Source organism: Oncorhynchus kisutch, linkage group LG23 (genome assembly GCF_002021735.2).
Source record: "Oncorhynchus kisutch isolate 150728-3 linkage group LG23, Okis_V2, whole genome shotgun sequence".
Classification (NCBI taxonomy): Eukaryota; Metazoa; Chordata; class Actinopteri; order Salmoniformes; family Salmonidae; genus Oncorhynchus; species Oncorhynchus kisutch.
In genome coordinates this window covers 38780804-38804842 of record NC_034196.2, presented here as the reverse complement: position 1 = coordinate 38804842, position 24039 = coordinate 38780804, and the positions used below count along the sequence as shown (strand labels likewise).

The following is a 24039-nucleotide window of genomic DNA, read 5'->3' as shown; positions in this document are numbered from 1 at the left end:
ACACCATCGTCATGTTTGCTGACGACACGATGGTGGTAGGCCTGATCACCGGCGACAATGAGACCACCTACAGGGAGGAGATCAGTGGCCTGTCAGGGTGGTGCTGGGACAACAATTTATCCCTCAATGTCAGTAAAACCAAGGAGCAAATCGTGGATTGACGGAAACGGGAAGGAAAGCACACCCCTATCCACATCGACGGAGCTGCAGTGGAGTGGGTTGAGAGATTCAAGTTGTGTCCAAATCACCAAGGATTTAATACACACACGAGGTGTCGTGAAGAATTCGCGAAAGCGCCTCTTCCCCATCAGCAGGTTGAAAAGGTTTGGCATGAAAAAAATCTTAACAAAGTACTACAGCTGCAACATTTGACTGGCTGCATCACCGCTTGGTATGCAAACAGCACCGCCCTCGACCGCATGGTGCTACACCGCCCTCGACCGCATGGTGCTACACCGCCCTCGACCGCATGGCGCTACACCGCCCTCGACCGCATGGTGCTACACCGCCCTCGACCGCATGGTGCTACACCGCCCTCGACCGCATGGCGCTACACCGCCCTCGACCGCATGGTCCTACACCGCCCTCGACCGCATGGCGCTACACCGCCCTTGACCGCATGGCGCTACACCGCCCTCGACCGCATGGCGCTACACCGCCCTTGACCGCATGGCACAGCACCGCCCTTGACCGCATGGTGCTACACCGCCCTCGACCGCATGGTGCTACACCGCCCTCAACCGCATGGCACAGCACTGCCCTCGACCGCATGGCGCTACACCGCCCTCGACCGCATGGCACTACACCACCCTCGACCGCATGGCACTACACCGCCCTTGACCGCATGGCACAGCACCGCCCTCGACCGCATGGCGCTACACCGCCCTCGACCGCATGGCGCTACACCGCCCTCGACCGCATGGCGCTACACCGCCCTCGACCGCATGGCACTACAGAGGGTGGAGCCGACAGCCCAGGAATCACTGGGGCCGAGCTCCCTGCCATCCAGGACCTCTATTTCAGGCAGTATGAAAGGCTTGGAAAATCGTTAAAGACTCCAGCCACCCAAGCCATAGACTGTTCTCTCTGCTTCCGCATGGCAAGTGTTACCGGTGTATCATGTCTGACACCAACAGGCTCCTGAACAACTTCTATCCCCAAGCCATAATACTGCTAAATAGCTAACAAAATGGCTACACAATCTGAGTTGACCGTTGTATTTGATTTTTGCACTGTCTCTATGCACACGCACACACACTTTATTTGTTCACACATAACATGCACACACAGGTATACTGACTCAACCCACTCACATACAATCATCATATACGCTACTGCTACTCTGTTTATCAAATATCCTGATGCCTAGTCACCTTACCCCATACATAACTACCTCTATCACTCCAGTATCCCTGCACATCAAATCAAATCAAATCAAATCATTGTAAATATGTTACTGGAACTGACCGACCCTGTATAGTATACTTACTTACTTTATCGTGTTCTTTTTTCATTTTCTTTATTGTGTTTTTGTTCTACGTTATGTTATTTTTACTACTACATTGATATTGATTACTGCATTGTTGGGTTTAGAGCATTTCACTGTACTTGTGCACGTGACATTAAAACTTAAAACATATTAGTGACTACCACTCAATACATTACATTTTAGTCATTTAGCAGATGCTCTTACCCAGAGCAATTAGGGTTAAGTGCCTTGCTCAATGGCACGTCAACAGATTTTTCATCTAGTCGGCTCGGGAATTCGAACCAGCAACATTTCAGTTACTGGCCCAACGCTCAGTTATTACCACTCAGTACATAGGCAGTCACTACCACTCAGTACATACAGTAGGCAGTCACTACCACTCAGTACATATAGTAGGCAGTCACTACCACTCAGTACATACATTAGGCAGTCACTACCACTCAGTACATACAGTAGGCAGTGACTACCACTCAGTACATACAGTAGGCAGTCACTACCACTCAGTACATACAGTAGGCAGTCACTACCACTCAGTACATACAGTAGGCAGTCACTACCACTCAGTACATACAGTAGGCAGTGACTACCACTCAGTACATACAGTAGGCAGTCACTGCCACTCAGTACATACAGTAGGCAGTCACTGCCACTCAGTACATACAGTAGGCAGTGACTACCAATCAGTACATACAGTAGGCAGTCACTGCCACTCAGTACATACAGTAGGCAGTGACTACCGGTGTTGGGGAAGCTACTCTGAAATCATAGTGTACCAAACTATCAATTACTTTACACTGGAAGAGGTTAAGCTATACTAAAGCTACCCTTAAGAGAAATACTGTATAGTTTACTTAACTAAAGCTACTTTGAAAAAGTAGTTCACCACATCCAAGTTACTTTGTGATATGTAAATCTGAAATGTCAGACTACAAATTACAAGAACAGGTCACTCTGGAGTCAGATGTGAAACAGAATGTGTAATTTAACCTAATAAACACAACAAATATGTTTCAAGTGAGAATTAGGAAGGTTTGATAATGAAAAAGAAAGGAAATTCTTGCGTACTTCACCCACATAGTAGTGTGCAGTTCCAGTAGTTAGCTACTCCGCTACACGATTTGAATTGAGTTCAACTACCACCAAGTTACTGCTAAATGTAGTTACATTACTAGTTGAACTACATATAGTTCACTACTCCCCAACACGGGTGACAATATGTGGCTCAGTTGGTAGAGCATAGCGCTTGCAACATCAGGGTTGTGTGTCGATTCCCACAGGGGACTAGTATGAAAATGTGTGCACTCACTACTGCATGTCAGTCTGGATAAGACTGTCTGCTTAATGGTAGCCAATGTATAACTAATGCTGTACATTAGTCACTTCCAGGTGTTTTTATTTTGTCAAACCAATTTTTTTTTATATTGTTCTTTTTCTCTTTCTCCCTCTCTTCTTTTTCTCTCTCTCTCTCGCTCGCTGAGCTGAGCTCATAGAAAGATGAAGGAGCTCCCTGCCAGGCTCCTAGATGCTGGGTTACGTAATTCACTTATTCCAACGTGTCTCCCTGGTGTATAGGAGCTGCAGCATCCCTCTCAGGCAGTCAGAATACGTGCTCAGAATGCTTCACATTTTGCCATGGGTGTGTGTTTTTTTGCCCACCCCGAATCAACAAAGCCTCTCAATCTAACCTCTAAACATATTCATATAACACAATTAATATTTATCATTAGTCAAGCCTAGTAGAAATGGTTTGTTTTAAAATATCAATATACAAATTAAAATATAATTAAAATATAGTCATGTTCAGTATTATTGTTTACTGATGAAATAAAGGGGAAGGAGCGCTTCTTGTGAAATCCCAGACATCCTGATCCCAGACTGCCAGATCCCGAACAGCCTGATCCCAGACTGCCTTTCTCACCTCCCCTCCCTTCATATCAATAGAGCTGTTTTGGAGAGCGAGAGCTAAAGTGCTTTGGGGTCTTGTTAAATGAAATATTCAGACAGAAATGTGGAGTTCTTCAGCATAACCAACGTCTCATGGAGACAGAGACATATTGATTTGTAAAGAGATGCCCTGAGGCTGAGGCTTGGATGAAGCTTTTAAAATGGATGATTTATGAATGGTTTTTCTAATAGAACTCCTTTCCTCCGTTCAACTTCACTTTGATTTGGATGGGATTCTGTTTTGCTTGTGTGGGTGTGGGTGTTTGTGAGAGAGAGCAAGTGTGCGTGCGTGCGTGTGTGTGTGTGTGTTGTGCACGCAGTCGCGCGCGGTGTGTGTGTGTCTACAGTACGTATCTGTTTGAGCGCTCACATATATAATTGTGTGTGACGTGTGTATTTTCCTGTTCCCATGAACCGCCCCAGATCTCAGATAGATGGCGATTGCTCCACCCTCCGTTCATATCCCAGAGCCTGGCGTGCCGGTTCATAAATAAACCCAACTGCATGATGGTCCAACGGAGGATTTTCCCCTCTCGCCAGCAGAAAAACAACATTAGCAAAACCGCCAACCTAGCAAAATATATCAAAGCAGTCTGGATTAGGTGGGGGAGGATTCAAACTTGGGAGCTGTTGGGCTCATAGAACTCATGAGATGTTTTGTCAATTTGCACGCGCTCCAAGCTTTTTTCACAGAACTAGTCTGTGTCCCTGTCCTACAACATTGGGCACTGTTTTTCATGTTGGCCCTGTCTAGAAATGTGTTGGCCTTGTCTAGAAACGTGTTGGCCCTGTCTAGAAACGTGTTGGCCCTGTCTAGAAACGTGTTGGCCCTGTCTAGAAACAGTGAAGGGTTAGTTCCTACAGCGAAGGGTTAGTTTCTAGGGTTGGTTCCTAGGGTTAGTTCCTACAGTGAAGGGTTAGTTCCTAGGGTTAGTTCCTAGGGTTAGTTCCTACAGCGAAGGGTTAGTCTCTAGGGTTGGTTCCTAGGGTTAGTTCCTACAGTGAAGGGTTAGTTCCTAGGGTAAGTTCCTACAGCGAAGGGTTAGTTTCTAGGGTTAGTTCCTACAGCGAAGGGTTAGTTCCTACAGCGAAGGGTTAGTTCCTAGGGTTGGTTCCTAGGGTTAGTTCCTACAGTGAAGGGTTAGTTCCTAGGGTTAGTTCCTACAGTGAAGGGTTAGTTCCTACAGCGAAGGGTTAGCTCCTAGGGTTAGTTTCTACAGTGAAGTGTTAGTTCCTACAGCGAAGGGTTAGTTCCTAGGGTTAGTTCCTGCAGTGAAGGCTTAGTTTCTAGGGTTAGTTCCTACAGCGACGGGTTAGTTCCTACAGGAAAGCATTAGTTTCTACAGCGACGGGTTAGTTCCTAGGGTTAGTTCCTACAGCGAAGGGTTCGTTTCTACAGCGACGGGTTAGTTCCTACAGCGAAGGGTTAGTTCCTACAGCGAAGGGTTAGTTCCTAGGGTTAGTTCCTACAGCGAAGGGTTAGTTCCTACAGCGAAGGGTTAGTTCCCAGGGTTAGTTCCTACAGCGAAGGGTTAGTTCCTAGGGTTAGTTCCTACAGCGAAGGGCTAGCTCCTAGGGTTAGTTCCTACAGAAAAGGGTTAGTTCCTACAGCAAAGGGTTAGTTCCTTGTGTTAGTTCCTACAGCAAAGGGATAGTTCCTAGGGTTAGTTCCTACAGCGAAGGGTTAGTTCCTACAGCGAAGGGTTAGTTCCTAGGGTTAGTTCCTACAGCGAAGGGTTAGTTCCTAGGGTTAGTTCCTACAGGGAAGGGTTAGTTCCTTGCGGGAAGGGTTAAGGTTAGTTCCTAGGGCAAGGGTTAGTTCCTAGGGGGAAGGATTAAGGTTAGATCCTAGGGCAAAGAGATAGTGTTAGTTCCTAGGGGGAAGGGTTAAGGTTAGTTCCTAGGGGTTAGGGTTAGTTCCTAGGGTGAGGGGTTAGGGTTAGTTCCTAGGGTGAAGGGTTAGGGTTAGTTCCTAGGGCAAGGGTTAGGGTTCATTCCTAGGGTGAAGGGTTAGTTCCTAGGGAATAGGGTTAGAGTTAGTTCCTAGGGTGAAGGGTTAGTTCCTAGGGGATAGGGTTAGAGTTAGTTCCTAGGGCAAAGGGTTAGGGGCTAGGGTTAGTTCCTAGGGCGAGGATTAGTATTCGTTCCTAAGATGAAGGGTTAGCTCCTAGGGCGAAAGGTTAGTTCCTAGAGTGAAGGGTTAGGGTTAGTTCCTAGGGTGAGGGTTAGTGTTCGTTCCTAGGGTGAAGGGTTAGCTCCTAGGGTGGGGGGTTAGTTCCAAGGGGTTAGGGTTAGAGTTAGTTCCTATGGCAAAGGGTTAGGGGCTAGGGTTAGTTCCTAGGGTGAGGGGTTAGTGTTAGTTCCTAGGGCGAAAGTTCAGGGTTAGTTCTCCTGTTTCTATATACAGTGGGGCAAAAAAGTATTTAGTCAGCCACCAATTGTGCAAGTTCTCCCACTTAAAAAGATGAGAGAGGCCTGTAATTTTCATCATAGGTACACTTCAACTATGACAGACAAAATGAGGGAAAAAAATCCAGAAAATCACATTTTGAATTTATTTGCAAATGATGGTGGAAAATAAGTATTTGGTCAATAACAAAAGTTTCTCAATACTTTGTTATATAGCCTTTGTTGGCAATGACAGAGGTCAAACGTTTTCTGTAAGTCTTCACAAGGTTTTCACACACTGTTGCTGGTATTTTGGCCCTTTCCTCCATGCAGATCTCCTCTAGAGCAGTGATGTTTTGGGGCTGTTGCTGGGCAACACGGACATTCAACTCCCTCCAAAGATGTTCTATGGGTTTGAGATCTGGAGACTGGCTAGGCCACTCCAGGACCTTGAAATGCTTCTTATGAAGCCACTCCTTCGTTGCCCGGGCGATGTGTTTGGGATCATTGTCATGCTGAAAGACTCAGCCACGTTTCATCTTCAATGCCCTTGCTGATGGAAGGAGGTTTTCACTCAAAATCTCACGATACATGGCCCCATTCATTCTTTCCTTTACACAGATCAGTCGTCCTGGTCCCTTTGCAGATAAACAGCCCCAAAGCATGATGTTTCCACCCCCATGCTTCACAGTAGGTATGGTGTTCTTTGGATGCAACTCAGCATTCTTTGTCCTCCAAACACGACGAGTTGAGTTTTTACCAAAAAGTTCTATTTTGGTTTCATCTGACCATATGACATTCTCCCAATCTTCTTCTGGATCATCCAAATGCTCTCTAGCAAACTTCAGACGGGCCTGGACATGTACTGGCTTAAGCAGGGGGACACGTCTGGTACTGCAGGATTTGAGTCCCAAGCTGCTTACCTATTGCAGATTCAGTCTTCCCAGCCTGGTGCAGGTCTACAATTTTGTTTCTGGTGTCCTTTGACAGCTCTTTGGTCTTGGCAATAGTGGAGTTTGAAGTGTGACTGTTTGAGGTTGTGGACAGGTGTCTTTTATACCGATAACAAGTTCAAACAGGTGCCATTAATACAGGTAACAAGTGGAGGACAGAGGAGCCTCTTAAAGAAGAAGTTACGGGTCTGTGAGAGCCAGAAATTTTGCTTGTTTGTAGGTGACCAAATACTTATTTTCCACCATCATTTGCAAATAAATTCATTAAAAATCCTACAATGTTATTTTCTGGATTTTTTTCCCTCATTTTGTCTGTCATAGTTGAAGTGTACCCAGCCTATGATGAAAATTACAGGCCTCTCTCATCTTTTTAAGTGGGAGAACTTGCACAATTGGTGGTTGACTAAATACTTTTTTGCCCCACTGCATATTTTTATTTTTTAACTAGGCAAGTCAGTTAAGAACAAATTCTTATTTGCAATGACGGCCTAGGAACAGTGGGTTAACTGCCTTGTTCAGGGGCAGATCAACCGATTTGTACCTTGTCAGCTCAGGGATTCAATCTAGCAACCTTCCGGTTACTAGTCCAATGCTCTAACCACTAGGCTACCTGCCACCCCATATCTGTCACTGTCTTATTTCCAGGTGTCTCTATTATGGTGCTCTAATCAGAGGGACATGAAGTGAATGGCCCTGATAAAGTCCCTCAGTGGGAGCTGAATGATTCATGTGGGCTGAGCCGGGACTTCCTGTGTGTGTGTCTGTGTTTGTGTGTGTGCGTGTGTTTGTGTATTATTGTCAGTGCACTTGCGCTTGTGTGCGTGTGTCTGCACATACATATGTGTGTGTGTGTCAACTTAATTATCTTCTCTGTGTATAAATGATGCAACGCTAAACTCCCACACCAGAGATGGGAGATAGAGGGAGTCGGCATGCACTACTGCACCATATACCACAGGGGCCTAGCTCTATGTAACGTCACTCTCCAATCCATATCAATACTGCCAGATGTGCTGTCACCTCTTTTGGCCTTAAGAAAAAAAACTCCTGCTCTGAACTCTAAGTCAGTGTTTCCCAACCCTGGTCCTCCAGTACCCCCAACAGTACACCAACCATGGTCTTCCAGTACCACCAACCCTGGTCTTCCAGTACTGGAGGAGCAGGGTTGGGGTACTGTTGGGGGTACTGGAGGACCAGGGTTGGTGTACTGTTGGGGGTACTGGAGGACAAGGGTTGGTGTACTGTTGGGGGTACTGGAGGACCAGGGTTGGTGTACTGTTGGGTTACTGAAGGACCAGGGTTGGGGTACTGTTGGGTTACTGAAGGACCAGGGTTGGTGTACTGTTGGGGTACTGAAGGACCAGGGTTGGTGTACTGTTGGGGTACTGAAGGACCAGGGTTGGGGTACTATTGGGGTACTGAAGGACCAGGGTTGGTGTACTGTTGGGGTACTGAAGGACCAGGGTTGGGGTACTGTTGGGGTACTGAAGGACCAGGGTTGGGGTACTGTTGGGGTACTGAAGGACCAGGGTTGGGGTACTGAAGGACCAGGGTTGGGGTACTGGAGGACCAGGGTTGGTGTACTGTTGGGGTACTGAAGGACCAGGGTTGGGGTACTGTTGGGGTACTGAAGGACCAGGGTTGGGGTACTGGAGGACCATGCTTAGGAAACATTGCTCTAAGGAAGCACATGCTGGAAAAGGTTACATTGTAAAGCAGTGAAGGTTGATTCCTTTTGTTAGTGTTGTAATGCAATGGTTGATTTATTTGTAATGCATTGTAAAACAGTGAACCTGATTTATTTTAGTCTGAGCATTAGAGAGTATAGTGCTGTAAAGTGGAAAGAAGCAGCTTTACATTTTTTTAGTTATGTTTTTATTGTTAAAGTGTGTGTATGTGTGTGCGCATGTTTTCTTACGGTTTTTTGTACATTAGTTTGGCGTTGGAGGTGTAATGTTTAGCCAAACCCTAACCTCTTCCAGTTCGTCCCAGGGTCTTACAGGGGAACAAAAGCAAATATATGGAACAAATAACTTACTCAAGGCTATTGAGTTTGAACATCATTAGAGCAACATCATCATCTGATCATGAAATGGATCCACGGGAGCTATTGATTTGCAGTCTACTGTACCAAAACTGCTCATTGGAACATTTCCGTCATTGGAGATCATTACAATTTTGGGCCTGATTGCTTATGGGAAAGGTTCTGAAATGAGATATTATAGCGTCTTGCGATGTCATAATGAAAGCTACCAACGTTGTAGTCATTCTAATCGTTGTACCTATACATTTTTTCCAGTTCGATTGTGATAGTTCATATCAGCTCCTCTTGAGATTAAAAACCTACACATTAAGAACATACTGATATTGTTCCACTCTTTACCTATATGATTACGGCAACTGATTCCTCTCAAAAGATCACCGTGTATAGTTTTGGCAGTCAATAAGTACTGGCTTGAAATGGACGACTCACTTGTGTTGTGGTCCAATTCTCTAACATGGCCTTATCTCCTTTTACCTCGTCCTGTATCCCCATACCCACTGATAGATGAGATGAATGGATGGGTCTCTACTGTATTACTTTAACATATTTATCTACTGCAGATGAGTGGGAATAGATGAACAAGTGATGAGGAAAGGAGGCTGTTGAAGAGATTTGGGCCTCAGCTCCCAATGTCACTCTGGTCATCTGTCTCTTTCCCACTGATGCCATGTAGTGGGGAATCCAGACGGCTTTGTTGATTGGATACTTGGCACGGCTCTGGCTCCTCCCATGAGGATTCTGGGAGTCGGATTTTGGGGGAAGTTTTCGAGCATAATAAATATGTCTGCCATTGGGGAAATTTGATAGCCGTCTAAGGCTGAAACGGTTCTGTCTGCCGGGTTCTAAACCAGTCTCTCTTGACGCTAACAAACGATGTTGTTATAGTGTAGCTCTCAGACCAAGACATTCTTACTGTTCACAGATTGTTTGTTTTTGGCTAGTTATTATGTTATTGCCCTCAAAGCTTGTCAGTCCAAATTGAATGGATACCGCATTGAGTAGACACTGCAACTAAACTAAAAGTGTATCTGTTTTTTGTTGATGTTTCCTTTTTTTACTCCAGTCCCAGTCCTCTTATTAAGCAATAATGCTCGAGGGGGTGTGGTATATGGCTAATATACCACAGCTAAGGGCTTTTCTTAGGACACAGTCCTTAGCCGTCGTATATTGGCCATATATCACAAACCCCTGAGGTGCCTTATTGCTATTATAAACTGGTTACCAACGTAATTAGAGCAGTAAAAATTTATGTTTTGTCATACTCGTGGTATACAGTCTGATTTACCACAGCTTTCAGCCAATCAGCATTCAGGGCTGGAACCACCCAGTTTGTAATATGTGCTGTTTATTGGGTAGGATAGATAGAGGGGGAAAAAGGTAGAGTTACTAAAATAGCAGTGGGCAGGATGAATGTGTTCCGGAGGCAGCGGCTAAGACCACTAGACCTCCCTTGGCCACGATGATGTATCTTTTAATCTGGCTTGTCCACTACAGACGCTCCAGCCTCTAACCAATCCTTCTACCATAACAATTGACTGGATAATAAGGGTAAAGAAATCAAATGGGCAATGTAGGCCAGGTCCCGTTGGAGTGTTAGTAGAGACCCAAAGTGAAGTGACCCTAATGTAGGTCACTCACATGTAGGGTAACGACTGGTGAGTCAATATCACCCCTGCAGGGCTTGCACGCAAGACGGGCGCTGATGACATCAAAAGTCCACTGAAACTGTCATCCATGACGTTTTCTTGATGTGTTATGGTTCCCCGAGGGGAAGGGGGACTGAGATGATTGAGTGAAGATAATCAGATGATTTTAGGGGGAGAATGGTAGAGATGGTCTACAAAAGGTCTCCAGTTAGCATGTTGTATTTGTCAGTAACACCTAACTAGTAAGACATGATGATAGGAAATGAACAAGGATAAGAGTCAAATACAGTAGGGAGAACAAGTATTTGATACACTGCCAATTTTGCAGGTTTTCCTACTTACAAAGCATGTAGAGGTCTGTAATTTTTATCATAGGTACACTTCATCTGTGAGAGACGGAATCTAAAACAAAAATGCAGAAAATCACATTGTATGATTTTTAAGTAATTCATTTGCATTTTATTGCATGACATAAGTATTTGATCACCTACCAACCAGTAAGAATTCTGGCTCTCACAGACCTGTTAGTTTTTCTTTAAGAAGCCATCCTGTTCTCCACTCACCTGTATTAACTGCACCTGTTTGAACTCGTTACCTGTATAAAAGACACTTGTTCACACACTCAGAGTCAGAGTCACCCATAACCACCAGTACTCATAGCCACAGTCACCGGTAGTCATAGCCACAGTCACCCATAGCCACAGTCACCGGTAGCCACAGAGGCAAGTCAAATGTCACTAGGGTCTGGACCTTGTCCTTGCTCATTCATAATGCATGCAGTGTGGGTTGCTAGCAAGTCACTACTTCTCCTTAGCGTTAACTATTGATTAAGGGCCTGTGTCCCGGCCCCTCAGAGGGATTGATGTGGCGCTGCTAATGTGTGGTAGACAACTCCATTATTCATGATTCCACTGGCCATTTGAGCATGTGGTGAAACACTGTATGCACAGCTTTTACACGTACCTATATTTTGGATGATTGTCAGTGGTAGACATCAAGACAACTGTCAAGTAACACCTTACCGTGACTGTACGTTGGCCAATGGTGGCCCTCAAGTTGATATGAAGACATGTGCCAGGTTATTGGGCATAGAACCGTTTATCAGTTTATTCAGGACCATCCAACATTCAGATAGATAGTATACGGTTTCTAGAACAGCTGTTAATCTGTCATGCAGAGTATGTAATAGTCAGCTCTATTTAAAGTTATCTACAGTGCCTTCGGAAAGTATTCAGACCCCTAGACTTTTTCCACATTTTGATATGTTACAGCCTTATTCTAAAATGGATTAAATAAAAACAATCCTCAGCAATCGGCGCACAATACCAGATAATGAAAAAGCTAAAATTGTTTTTAGAAACTTTTGCAAATGTATTCGTATATAAATAAGTATTCAGACCCTTTGCTATGAGATTTGAAATTGAGCTTAGGTGCATCTTGTTTCCATTGATCATCCTTGAGATGTTTCAACAACTTGATTAGAGTCCACCTGTGGTAGATTCAATTGATGGGGCATGATTTGGAAAGGCACACACCTGTCTAAGGCCCCACAGTCGACAGTGCAAGTCAGAGCAAAAACCAAGACATGAGGTCGAAGGAACTGTCCGTAAGAGCTCCGAGACCGGATTGTGTTGAGGCACAGATCTGGGGAAGGGTACCAAATTATTTCTGCAGCATTGAAGGCCCCCAAAAACAGTGGTGGCCTCAATTATCCTTAAATGGAAGACTACTCCTAGTGCTGGCCACCCGGCCAAAATGAGCAATCTGGAGAGAAGGGGCTTGGTCAGTGAGGTGACCAAGAAGCCGATGGGCACTCTGGAAGTGCTCTAGAGTTCCTCTGAGAACCTTCCAGAAGGACAACCATCTCTGCAGCACTCCACCAATCAGGCTTTTATGGTAGAGTGGCCAGACAGAAGCCACTCTTCAGTTAAAGGCACATGACAGCCCGCTTGGAGTTTGCCAAAGGCACCTAAAGACTCTCAGACCATGAAAAAACAAGATTCTCTGGTCTGATGAAACCAAGATTGAACTACAGTGAAGCATGGTGGTGGCAGCATCATGCTGTGGGGGTGATTTTCAGCGGCAGAGACTGGGAGACTAGTCAGGATCGAGGCAAAGAGGAACGGAGCAAAGTACAGAGATCCTTGATGAAAACCTGCTCCAGAGTGCTCAGGACCTCCGACTGGGGCAAAGTTTCACCTTCCAACAGGACAACGACCCACAGCCAATGGACGTCTCTGAATGTCCTTGAAGGGCCCAGCCAGAGCCCGAACTTGAATGATCAAAAATCTCTGGAGACACCTGAAAATAGCTGTGCAGCAATGCTCCCCATCCAACCTGACTGAGCTTGAGAGGATATCAAATCAAATTTTATTGGTCCCATACACATGGTTAGTAGATGTTAAGCATTTCGCTACACTTGCATTGTGCTTCTAGTTCCTACAGTGCAGTAATATCTAACAATTCTCCCAACAACTACCTAATACACACAAATCTAAAGGCATGATTGAGAATATGTACATATAAGTATATGGATGAGCAGCATAGGCAAGGTGCAATAGATGGTATAAAGTACAGTATGTACCCTCCCTGACTAGCACCAAAAGCTCAGCCTTTAGAGCTTTCTCAGGGATGAAGAGTCCATAATGGTCTGCTACAGCGCAAACCCACCAACGGAACAACAGAGGGCGCACCAATAAACTGGGAGACTGCTGAGGCAGCCATTTTGGACACAGCAGCCTACTTAACACACGCAAACTAAACCAGTCATCCAAACTCACAACCTACCACCACACCTCAATCACCAATCAGAGAGCTCAGAGCAGCGGGGTCCGGTGGGTTTAATGGATCCCGGATGAGTCCCCATTATGTTACTCATGCCTCTTGGCACCCTGCTACACTCAACTCCCCGTGGAGTGAAAGAGGTATGAGACTGTAGGTGCGGGTAAGGATGACTGAGACAGAATTTTACATTAACAGGGCATTTATTCCTTCACATGGTAATTTGGGGAAAAGGTGCTGGATGGAACCAAAGCAAAGAAAGTTAAAGAGCCCCCTCTCCTACCATAGCTACCCACTACTTATCTATTCTTAACACCACCTGGCGCACTAGCCAAAATACAGGGGGTGGTCCGCCCAGGTCTTACGTAGTGTGCATAGACAGAGTACATACTACGGGTAGATGTATGCCCGCAGGCCTCTTACCGAAGCACTCCCAAAGTGCACTCCCAAAGTGCCTTCCCCCCCCAGGAACAAAAACAGTCCTTGTGACATACCTCAGCAGAACCAGTTACAAAATACTTTATAAAATCCTGTCTGAGCAACAACCAACACAGGACATAACCATCAGCTCTCTGAGCAACCATCAGCTCTCTGAGCAACAACCAACACAGGACATAACCATCAGCTCTCTGAGCAACAACCAACAGGACATCAAAGAAGCTCTGAGCAACAACCAACAGTGCATCAAAGACATGCTCTCTGAGCAACAACCAACAGTGCATCAAAGACATGCTCTGAGCAACAACCAACAGTGCATCAAAGACATGCTCTGAGCAACAACCAACAGTGCATCAAAGACATGCTCTGAGCAACAACCAACAGTGCATCAAAGACATGCTCTCTGAGCAACAACCAACAGTGCATCAAAGACATGCTCTCTGAGCAACAACCAACAGTGCATCAAAGACATGCTCTCTGAGCAACAACCAACAGTGCATCAAAGACATGCTCTCTGAGCAACAACCAACAGTGCATCAAAGACATGCTCTCTGAGCAACAACCAACAGTGCATCAAAGACATGCTCTCTGAGCAACAACCAACACAGGACATAACCATCAGCTCTCTGAGCACCAACCAACACAGGCCATCAAAGACACTCTCTCTGTGCACCAACCAACACAGGACATAACCATCAACTCTCTCTGAGCAAAGGAACACTGGCTTTTATACAGCTGGAGAAGGAGTCTGTAATTGCAGACAGCTGTATCCCCTGACGAGAGGGCAGGGTCAGCTCCAATCTGCAATGGGGCCGACCAATCAGCTGCTTGAGGGAATCCAGGAAGCCATTTCCTGAAATACACACAAACACATACAAACGCACAACACAGAAACTGGGGAACGTAACAATGTGATATGAGTAATGTAAGATATATACAGTAAACATGATCAAAGTTGCAATATTTAAAGTGACATTGTTTAATTAAAGTGACTTGTGATCCGTTTATTAAAAAGTGGCCAGTGATTGGGTCTCAATGTAGGCAGCAGCCTCTCTGAGTTAGTGATTGCTGTTTAGAAGTCTGATGGCCATGAGATAGAGGCTGTTTTTCAGTCTCATGGTCCCAGCTTTGATGCACTGGTACTGACAAAGCCTTCTGGAGAGTAGCGGTGTGAACAGGCTCAGTTGGTTGTTGTCCTTGATGATCTTTTTGGCCTTTTGTGACATCAGGTGCTGTAGGTGTCATGGAGGGCAGGTAGTTTGCCTCCAGTGATGTGTTGTGCAGACTGCACCACCCTCTGGAGAGCCTTGAGGTTGAGGGTGGTGCAGATGCCGTACCAGGCTGTGATACAGCCCGGCAAGATGCTCTCGATTGTGCATCTATAAAGGTTTGTCAGCGTTTTGGGTAACAAGCCAAATTTCTTCAGCCTCCTGGTGCCTTCTTCACAACACTGTCTGTGTGGGTGGACCATTTCAGTTGGTCTGTGATGTGTACGCTGAGGAACTTAAAACTTTCCACTTTCTCCACTACTGTCCCTTCGATGTGGATAAGGGGGGGGTGCTCCCTCTGCTGTTTCCTGAAGTCCACGATCATCTCCTTTGTTTAGTTGACGTTGAGTGAGAGGTTGTTTTCCTGACACCATCTGCAGAGAAGAATAGGAGAAACTATCCAAATACAGGTGTGCCAAGCTTGTAGTGTCATGTGCTCCCGAGTGGCGCAGTGGTCTAAGGCACTGCATCTCAGTGCTAGAGGCTTCACTACAGACACCCTGGTTCAAAACCAGGCTGTATCACAACTGGCTCTGATTGGGAGTCCCATAGGGCGGCACACAATTGGCCCAGCGTCGCCGGTGTAGGCTGTCATTGTAAATAAGAATTTGTTCTTAACTGACTTGCCTTGTTAAATAAAACATTTAAAAAATACCCAAGAAGTCTTGAGGCTGTAATTGCTGCCAAAGGTGCTTCAACAAAGTACTGAGTAAAAGGTCTGAATACTTATGTAAACGTGATATTTCATTATAATTATTATGTTTTTAATTAAAATGTATTTTAAAGAATCTAAAAAACAGTTTTTGCTTTGTCATTAGGAGGTTGTGTGTAGATTGTGTGTAGATTGACGAGGAAAAACAACAATATAATCAATTTTAGAATAAGGCTGAAACCAAACAAAATGTGGAAATAGTCAATGGGTCTGAATTCTTTCCGAAGGCACTGTAGATAACTTAAAACAGAGCTGACTATTACATACTCTGCATGAATATGACCACATTATAAAGCATCCTGATACAGTCATATAATTTTTTGCATTGTGTGTACTGCGGCCCCTCATGCCACAGTCAGCCTCACGTGACATGTAATCTTCCCATTTCACCCTGCAGTCCCCGAAGTGTATCTGACAAGCTCCCTCTGCAGACACCCTTGGCCTTTCCACAGGGCCCGGCACCATTACATAAGCACAGAACAGGGCTATTTATACACACAACCATGTCTGGGAGACCTCAGAGCAGGGGAAGGTAGATGGAAGATGAGGGAGTGAAGTGGAGACTGAAGGGGGAATTGGGATAAACCATGGTCCACTGCATCTAAAGGGGAAAGGGAAAAGGGGAATACCTCGTCAGTTGTCCAGCTGAATGAATTCAACTGAAATGTGTCTTCCACATTTAACCCAACCTGAATCAGAGTGGTGTGGTGGGGCTGCCTTAATCTTCATCCACGTCTTCGGCGCCCAGGGACAGTGGGTGGTTAACTGCCTTGCTCAGGGGCAGAACGACAGATGTTTACCTTGTCAGCTCGGGGATTCGATCCAGCAACCTAAGAAGGCTTGTCTATGTTCAATGTCTTAACCAGGCTGGATGGTACCCAAAATGAGCAATGGCCAAGGAGTCAATGGCCAAGGAGTCAATGGCCAAGGAGTCAATGGCCAAGGAGCGACGCACGCACAGATGTGTGCATACACTCTTGCGTACATGCATGCACACATGCAAGCACGCGCACACACACACACACACACACACACACACTGTGTAACGGTCTGAGGAAACACAGAAGTCTCAATTGTACATCATGATGTAATTGCTGAATAAAATGTAACCATAAGACATTTCACTTTGATAAGGATCTATATCAATCAAACAAGTTTAGCAGAACAAGGAAAAACAATTGTACATTTCAGTAGTTCAATAACCCTTCATTCTGTAACTGGACAATTCATTGTTCTACCTCCTTTACAGATTTTTACCTTGTCAGCTTGGGGATTTGATCCAGCAACCTTTCAGTTACTGGCCCAATGCTCTAACCAGTAGGCTACCTGCTGCCCCTTAGCTTAGATTCTAAGAAACCTGACAGGTTAAAGTATGACCCTCACATATGACATAGCCACAAACTACTGTTGCAGTAGAGTAGCGTGTTAAAAAGGCGTTAAGTTGACATTCTTCTCTTCTCAGCAGAACGGTACAAGACTACGTCTTTGTGAGGTATCTGTCATATTTCATGGAGGTTTTTCACTTGAGACAGGGTGCTTGTTGGGGGAATTGTCAGAGTGTTAGTCTATGCTATTCATTATGGTAAATAGTTGTAGTCTACACCTTGCAGTGAATCTTCGGGACACCAGCATGTCTGTTTTTGTGTGTGCAATACCGACTCTGTTACACCAGGCGGGACCTACTCTGTTACATCAGGCGGGATCTACTCTGTTACACCAGGTGGGATCTACTCTGTTACACCAGGTGGCGTCTACTCTGTTACACCAGGTGGGGTCTACTCTGTTACACCAGGTGGGATCTACTCTGTTACAACAAGTGGGATCTACTCTGTTACACCAGGCGGGATCTACTCTGTTACACCAGGCGGGACCTACTCTGTTACATCAGGCCGGACCTACTCTGTTAGACAAGGCGGGACAGGGACGTACTCTGTTACACCAGGCGGGACAGGATCAGGATCTACTCCGTTACATCAGGTGGGACAGGGACAGGACCTACTCTGTTGTACCATGTGGGACAGGGAAGGGACCTACTCTGTTACACCAGGCGGGACAGGGAAGGGACCTACTCTGTTATACCAGGCGGGACGCGGACAGGACCTACTCTGTTACACCAGGCGGGACAGGATATGGACCTACACTGTTACACAAAGGTGTGACAGGACCAGGACCTACTCTGTTACACCAGGCGGGACAGGGACAGGACCTACTCTGTTACACCAGGCGGGACAGGGCCCTACTCTGTTACACCAGGTGGGACAGGGAAGGGACCTACTCTGTTACACCAAGCGGGACACAAACAGGACCTATTATGTTACACCAGGCGGGACAGGGACCTACTCTGTTACACCAGGCGGGACAGGGATGGGACCTACTCTGTGGCACCAGGCGGGACAGGGTCGGGACCTACTCTGTTTCACCAGGCGGGACAGGGACGGGACCTACTTTGTTACACCAGGCGGGACAGGATCTGGACCTACTCTGTTACACAAAGAGCGGGACAGGACCAGGACCTACTCTGTTACACCAAGCGGGACAGGGTATTGACCTACTCTGTTACACCAGGCGGGACAGGGACAGGACCTACTCTGTTACACCAGGCAGGTCAGGGACCTACTCTGTTACACCAGGCAGGAAAGGGAGAGGACCTACTCTGTTACACCAGGCAGGAAAGGGAGAGGACCTACTCTGTTATACCAGGCGGGAAAGGGAGATTACCTACTCCGTTACACCAGGCGGGACAGGGACGGGACCTACTTTGTTACACCAGGCGGGACAGGGAAATGCTCTGTTACACTAGGTGGGACAGGGAAGGGACCTACTCTGTTACACCAGGCGGGACAGGCAAGGGACCTACTCTTTTACACCAAGGGGGACACGAACAGGACCTATTATATTACACCAGGTGGGACAGGGACAGGACCTACTCTGTTGCACCAGGCGGGACAGGGATGGGACCTACTCTGTTATACCAGGCAGGAAAGGGAGAGGACCTACTCCGTTACACCAGGAGGGACAGGGACCTACTCTGTTAATCCAGGCGGGACAGGGACAGGACCTACTCTGTAACACCAGGCGGGACAGGGAAGGGACCTACTCTGGTACACCAGGCGGGACAGTGAGAGGACCCACTCTGTTACACAAAGGCAGGACCAGGACCTACTCTGTTACACCAAGCGGGACAGGGAAGGGACCTACTCTGTTACACCAAGCGGGACAGGGACAGGACCTACTCTGTTCCACCAAGCGGGACAGGGACAGGGACAGGACCTACTCTGTTACACCAGGCGGGACAGGGACAGGACCTACTCTGTTACACCAGGCGGGACAGGGAAGGGACCTACTCTGGTACACCAGGCGGGACAGGGAGAGGACCTACTCTGTTACACAAAGGCGGGACAGGACCAGGACCTACTCTGTTCCACCAAGCGGGACAGGGAAGGGACCTACTCTGTTACACCAAGCGGGACAGGGACAGGACCTACTCTGTTCCACCAGGTGGGACAGGGACCTACTCTGTAACACCAGGCGGGACATGGAAGGGATCTACTATGTTTCACCAGGCGGGACATGGACAGGACCTACTCTGTTACACCAGGCGGAACAGGGACGGGACCTACTCTGTTACACCAGGCGCGACAGGGAGAGGACCTACTCTGTTACACCAGACTGGACAGGATCTGGACCTATTTTGTTACACCAGGCGGGACAGGACCAGAACGTACTCTGTTACACCAGGCGGGACAGGGACGGGACCTACTCTGTTACACTAGGTGGGACAGGGACAGGACCTACTTTGTTACACTAGGCGGGACAGGGACAGGACTTACTATGTTACACCAGGCGGGTCAGGGACGGGACCTACTCTGTTACACTAGGCGGGACAGGACCTACTATGTTACACCAGGCGGGACAGGGACGGGACCTACTCTGTTACACTAGGTGGGACAGGACCTACTATGTTACACCAGGCGGGACAGGGACAGGACCTACTTTGTTACACCAAAGCCAACTGCTGCTACTGTGTTGGCAAGACCACCTGTCCCTGTAGAGATCTAGCTGCCAGCCTTGTCTCCAGGGACAAGGCTGCATCCAAAAGGGACTGGTCAAAAGTAGAGCACTGTTACACCAGGCGGGACAGGGACCTCTGGGTAATATTTGGGATGCTGACTGAGATTCAGGGAAGCATTGCAAACATTCTGGAATCAAACTAAATACATGTGGCCCCACTGGAGAGTGTGGGAACAGGGTGAGAGTCGGATGGTGTGTGTGTGTATGTTTGGTGTTGCCTGGGGACTGATGGGGTAGGTTTGGTTAGAACCGGTTCCTGCTCTGGCTAGGCTACTCAATGCTCTGTGTTCTTCCCCTCTGTCCAGACAGGAGCTGTTATGTTAGGCATGCAGGCTAATGCACAAAGCACAGGAGGAGACAGAGAATATCCCCAGCCCTAGTTCTGATGATTGAATATGTCACAAGAACACATACACACACACACTGACAAATGCCAACACACACTGACACATTCACTTGCATGCACACTCAAACTGAACTCGTACGCACACAGATACACCTATTTAAATGGACTTAGAGACATACACACACACACACACACACACACACACACTGAACGCTGTCCACCCTCGCATTTTATCATCAGCTTTGACACTCCCATTATTAATAAATTCAACCAAGCATTAAGAAGCATTTGCTTACACACAAATGTATAAGTTTATTATCCTAGCCTGTTGAACAGATGGCTAAGGAACCACACCCTTTCGAATGTTATCAGAATATTCTCCATGGTTTAACAACATGATTACTCTATCGCTGTAAAGACAGTCCACTAACAAGACATTGAGCATTGGTGTTTTAACACAGCTAGGGCACACGGTCATCTGAAGTAGCTTTGGACGTTAGGTCAGGGCTGGAAAAGTCCCTCCCGATCCGTAGCCCTAGAGGAGACGGAGGAGGGAAATTAAACGAGCATGTGACATCACCACATCTCCACAGCCTCAGAAAAAAAAGAAGAAAAAACCCAGCATTGAGGCGAAACCATCTCTGTGTTCTGCTGTGAATATCTGTTCCAGTGAAATGTTAATGACGCGTAAAATCTTGAAAGGAAGCGGATTGCCATGTCTAATCAATGTGTTGAAACCCTGTAGCTCGTGCTGCAATCCTCTGAAGACGCCTAAATAATCATGTCTACACTATGCTGTACTTTTGATGGTCCAGGGTCTATAGTTAAAGGTGCTCTGTGGGACATAAAATGAGTCATTCCGTATAAAAAGACCACGTACTGTAGCAATTCAAAAACACAGCATAAGACGCAGCTGTTGCTGTGGTTGCAATTTCGATCTCAGTGCTTTGCCCGATGCAATTCGGGCCTGGGCATACAGTATCTTGTGCCAACGCCAAACTGTCTGTACTCTGTGGCCAAAGGATTTGTGTGTCTGTGCCCCTCTCATATTTTCCCCCATAAACCGAAACGGCCTTTTTTAAAGGTGGATACCTTTTTTATGACCTAGGCTTTTATATCATACGACAATTTATAAATCACACACTGCCATGATGAAAGTCTGTTGTTGTTCTATGGAAAAAACACACTACTAGATCGCTTAACCCACTCTCACTGACATTATATGGCCGTGTGTTCTGAAAGAAACCTTCATAGATCATATTCAGACAGATTTATCCATCCACATTGAGACTGGATAACTTTTCATGATACATTTCAGGCTTTACCTTGAAACATGCTCTAACTTGTCTGCATCATGTCTGCATCATGGGTCATTCCTTAAGACAGGCATCACTGCAAAGTTGCCTGTTTACTATTTCCTCCCTGTCCTAAAATGGCATGAACAAAGCATGGTTGGGGCACCACCAGGGTCATCCTGGGGTGTCGCTGCAAAAGGACCAAGCGAGGTTCAGTTCAGACTATAGTAAATAGAGAAATAGAGAGATATAGCTAGAGGTGCATTCCTGACAGTAAAGGAGATGATGGAGGGAGAGGCAAATTTAATAATGGAAATGCATAATGGACGATAAGAGATTGGAATGTGAAGAGATGTTAACTTAATGGAAGAATGCTAATTTGTTTTGGAAGAAGGGCTGGACTTGTAGTGTAGTAGTGGACCTCTCTTGAACATTTCAACATTTTTAAACGGACAGTCTTATATTAATCGGTTTTATATCAATCATGTCAATTTAAATTCCTCTAGTTTTTATGACCTTTTGTTGTTTTAAAAAGGTTTAAACATCTCCGTTATTTGTGCTTTATTTATCTGTCTTTAGCTTAGTTGAATATGTAAACACTCTTAGAAATATCTGTCTTTAGCTTAGTTGAATATGTAAACACTCTTAGAAACATCTGTCTTTAGCTTAGTTGAATATGTAAACACTCTTAGAAATATCTGTCTTTAGCTTAGTTGAATATGTAAACACTCTTAGAAATATCTGTCTTTAGCTTAGTTGAATATGTAAACACTCTTAGAAATATCTGTCTTTAGCTTAGTTGAATATGTAAACACTCTTAGAAACATCTGTCTTTAGCTTAGTTGAATATGTAAACACTCTTAGAAATATCTGTCTTTAGCTTAGTTGAATATGTAAACACTCTTAGAAATATCTGTCTTTAGCTTAGTTGAATATGTAAACACTCTTAGAAACATCTGTCTTTAGCTTAGTTGAATATGTAAACACTCTTAGAAACATCTGTCTTTAGCTTAGTTGAATATGTAAACACTCTTAGAAATATCTGTCTTTAGCTTAGTTGAATATGTAAACACTCTTAGAAATATCTGTCTTTAGCTTAGTTGAATATGTAAACACTCTTAGAAATATCTGTCTTTAGCTTAGTTGAATATGTAAACACTCTTAGAAACATCTGTCTTTAGCTTAGTTGAATATGTAAACACTCTTAGAAATATCTGTCTTTAGCTTAGTTGAATATGTAAACACTCTTAGAAATATCTGTCTTTAGCTTAGTTGAATATGTAAACACTCTTAGAAATATCTGTCTTTAGCTTAGTTGAATATGTAAACACTCTTAGAAACATCTGTCTTTAGCTTAGTTGAATATGTAAACACTCTTAGAAATATCTGTCTTTAGCTTAGTTGAATATGTAAACACTCTTAGAAATATCTGTCTTTAGCTTAGTTGAATATGTAAACACTCTTAGAAACATCTGTCTTTAGCTTAGTTGAATATGTAAACACTCTTAGAAACATCTGTCTTTAGCTTAGTTGAATATGTAAACACTCTTAGAAATATCTGTCTTTAGCTTAGTTGAATATGTAAACACTCTTAGAAATATCTGTCTTTAGCTTAGTTGAATATGTAAACACTCTTAGAAATATCTGTCTTTAGCTTAGTTGAATATGTAAACACTCTTAGAAACATCTGTCTTTAGCTTAGTTGAATATGTAAACACTCTTAGAAATATCTGTCTTTAGCTTAGTTGAATATGTAAACACTCTTAGAAACATCTGTCTTTAGCTTAGTTGAATATGTATACACTCTTAGAAACATCTGTCTTTAGCTTAGTTGAATATGTAAACACTCTTAGAAATATCTGTCTTTAGCTTAGTTGAATATGTAAACACTCTTAGAAATATCTGTCTTTAGCTTAGTTGAATATGTAAACACTCTTAGAAACATCTGTCTTTAGCTTAGTTGAATATGTAAACACTCTTAGAAATATCTGTCTTTAGCTTAGTTGAATATGTAAACACTCTTAGAAACATCTGTCTTTAGCTTAGTTGAATATGTAAACACTCTTAGAAACATCTGTCTTTAGCTTAGTTGAATATGTAAACACTCTTAGAAACATCTGTCTTTAGCTTAGTTGAATATGTAAACACTCTTAGAAACATCTGTCTTTAGCTTAGTTGAATATGTATACACTCTTAGAAACAAATGGTTCCAAAAGGGTTCTTTGGCTGTCCCTATAGGAGAACCCTTTTTGGTTCCAGGTAGAACCCTTTTGGGTTCCATGTCGGTTTTACGTGGAACCAAAAGGGTTCTACCTGCAACCAAAAAGGGTTCTTCAAAAGGTTCTCCTATTGGGACAGCCGAGAACCCTTTTAGGTTCTAGATATAAACTTTTTTTAAAGAGTGTACCTGTTAGTTAGATTTATACTTAATACCTGGTTGAATACCAGTTAGTTGATAATTTCATCAGATAAGTGATATTCAACCATGTATTATATACAAGACTAACTAACATGTATAGATATTTAAACAGGTTAAACAAGTCAGTTGAAACACACCAACAGCAGCCAGTCTAATCAGCTGTCATTCCAAATAGCCTCTCTCAGACACCTGAAAAGCTGCCTGTAGGGATCTCCCCTAAAGAGGCCCCCTCTGACTGACGATTC

General features: G+C 44.9%; 1 protein-coding gene across 2 annotated transcripts in view; it reads left to right on the top strand.

The window, feature by feature from the left end:
- Nucleotides 1-24039, top strand: part of LOC109868753 (cAMP-specific 3',5'-cyclic phosphodiesterase 4D-like) — a 411106-nt gene that overhangs the window by 225328 nt on the left and 161739 nt on the right. The gene's annotated exons all lie outside the window — the stretch shown is intronic.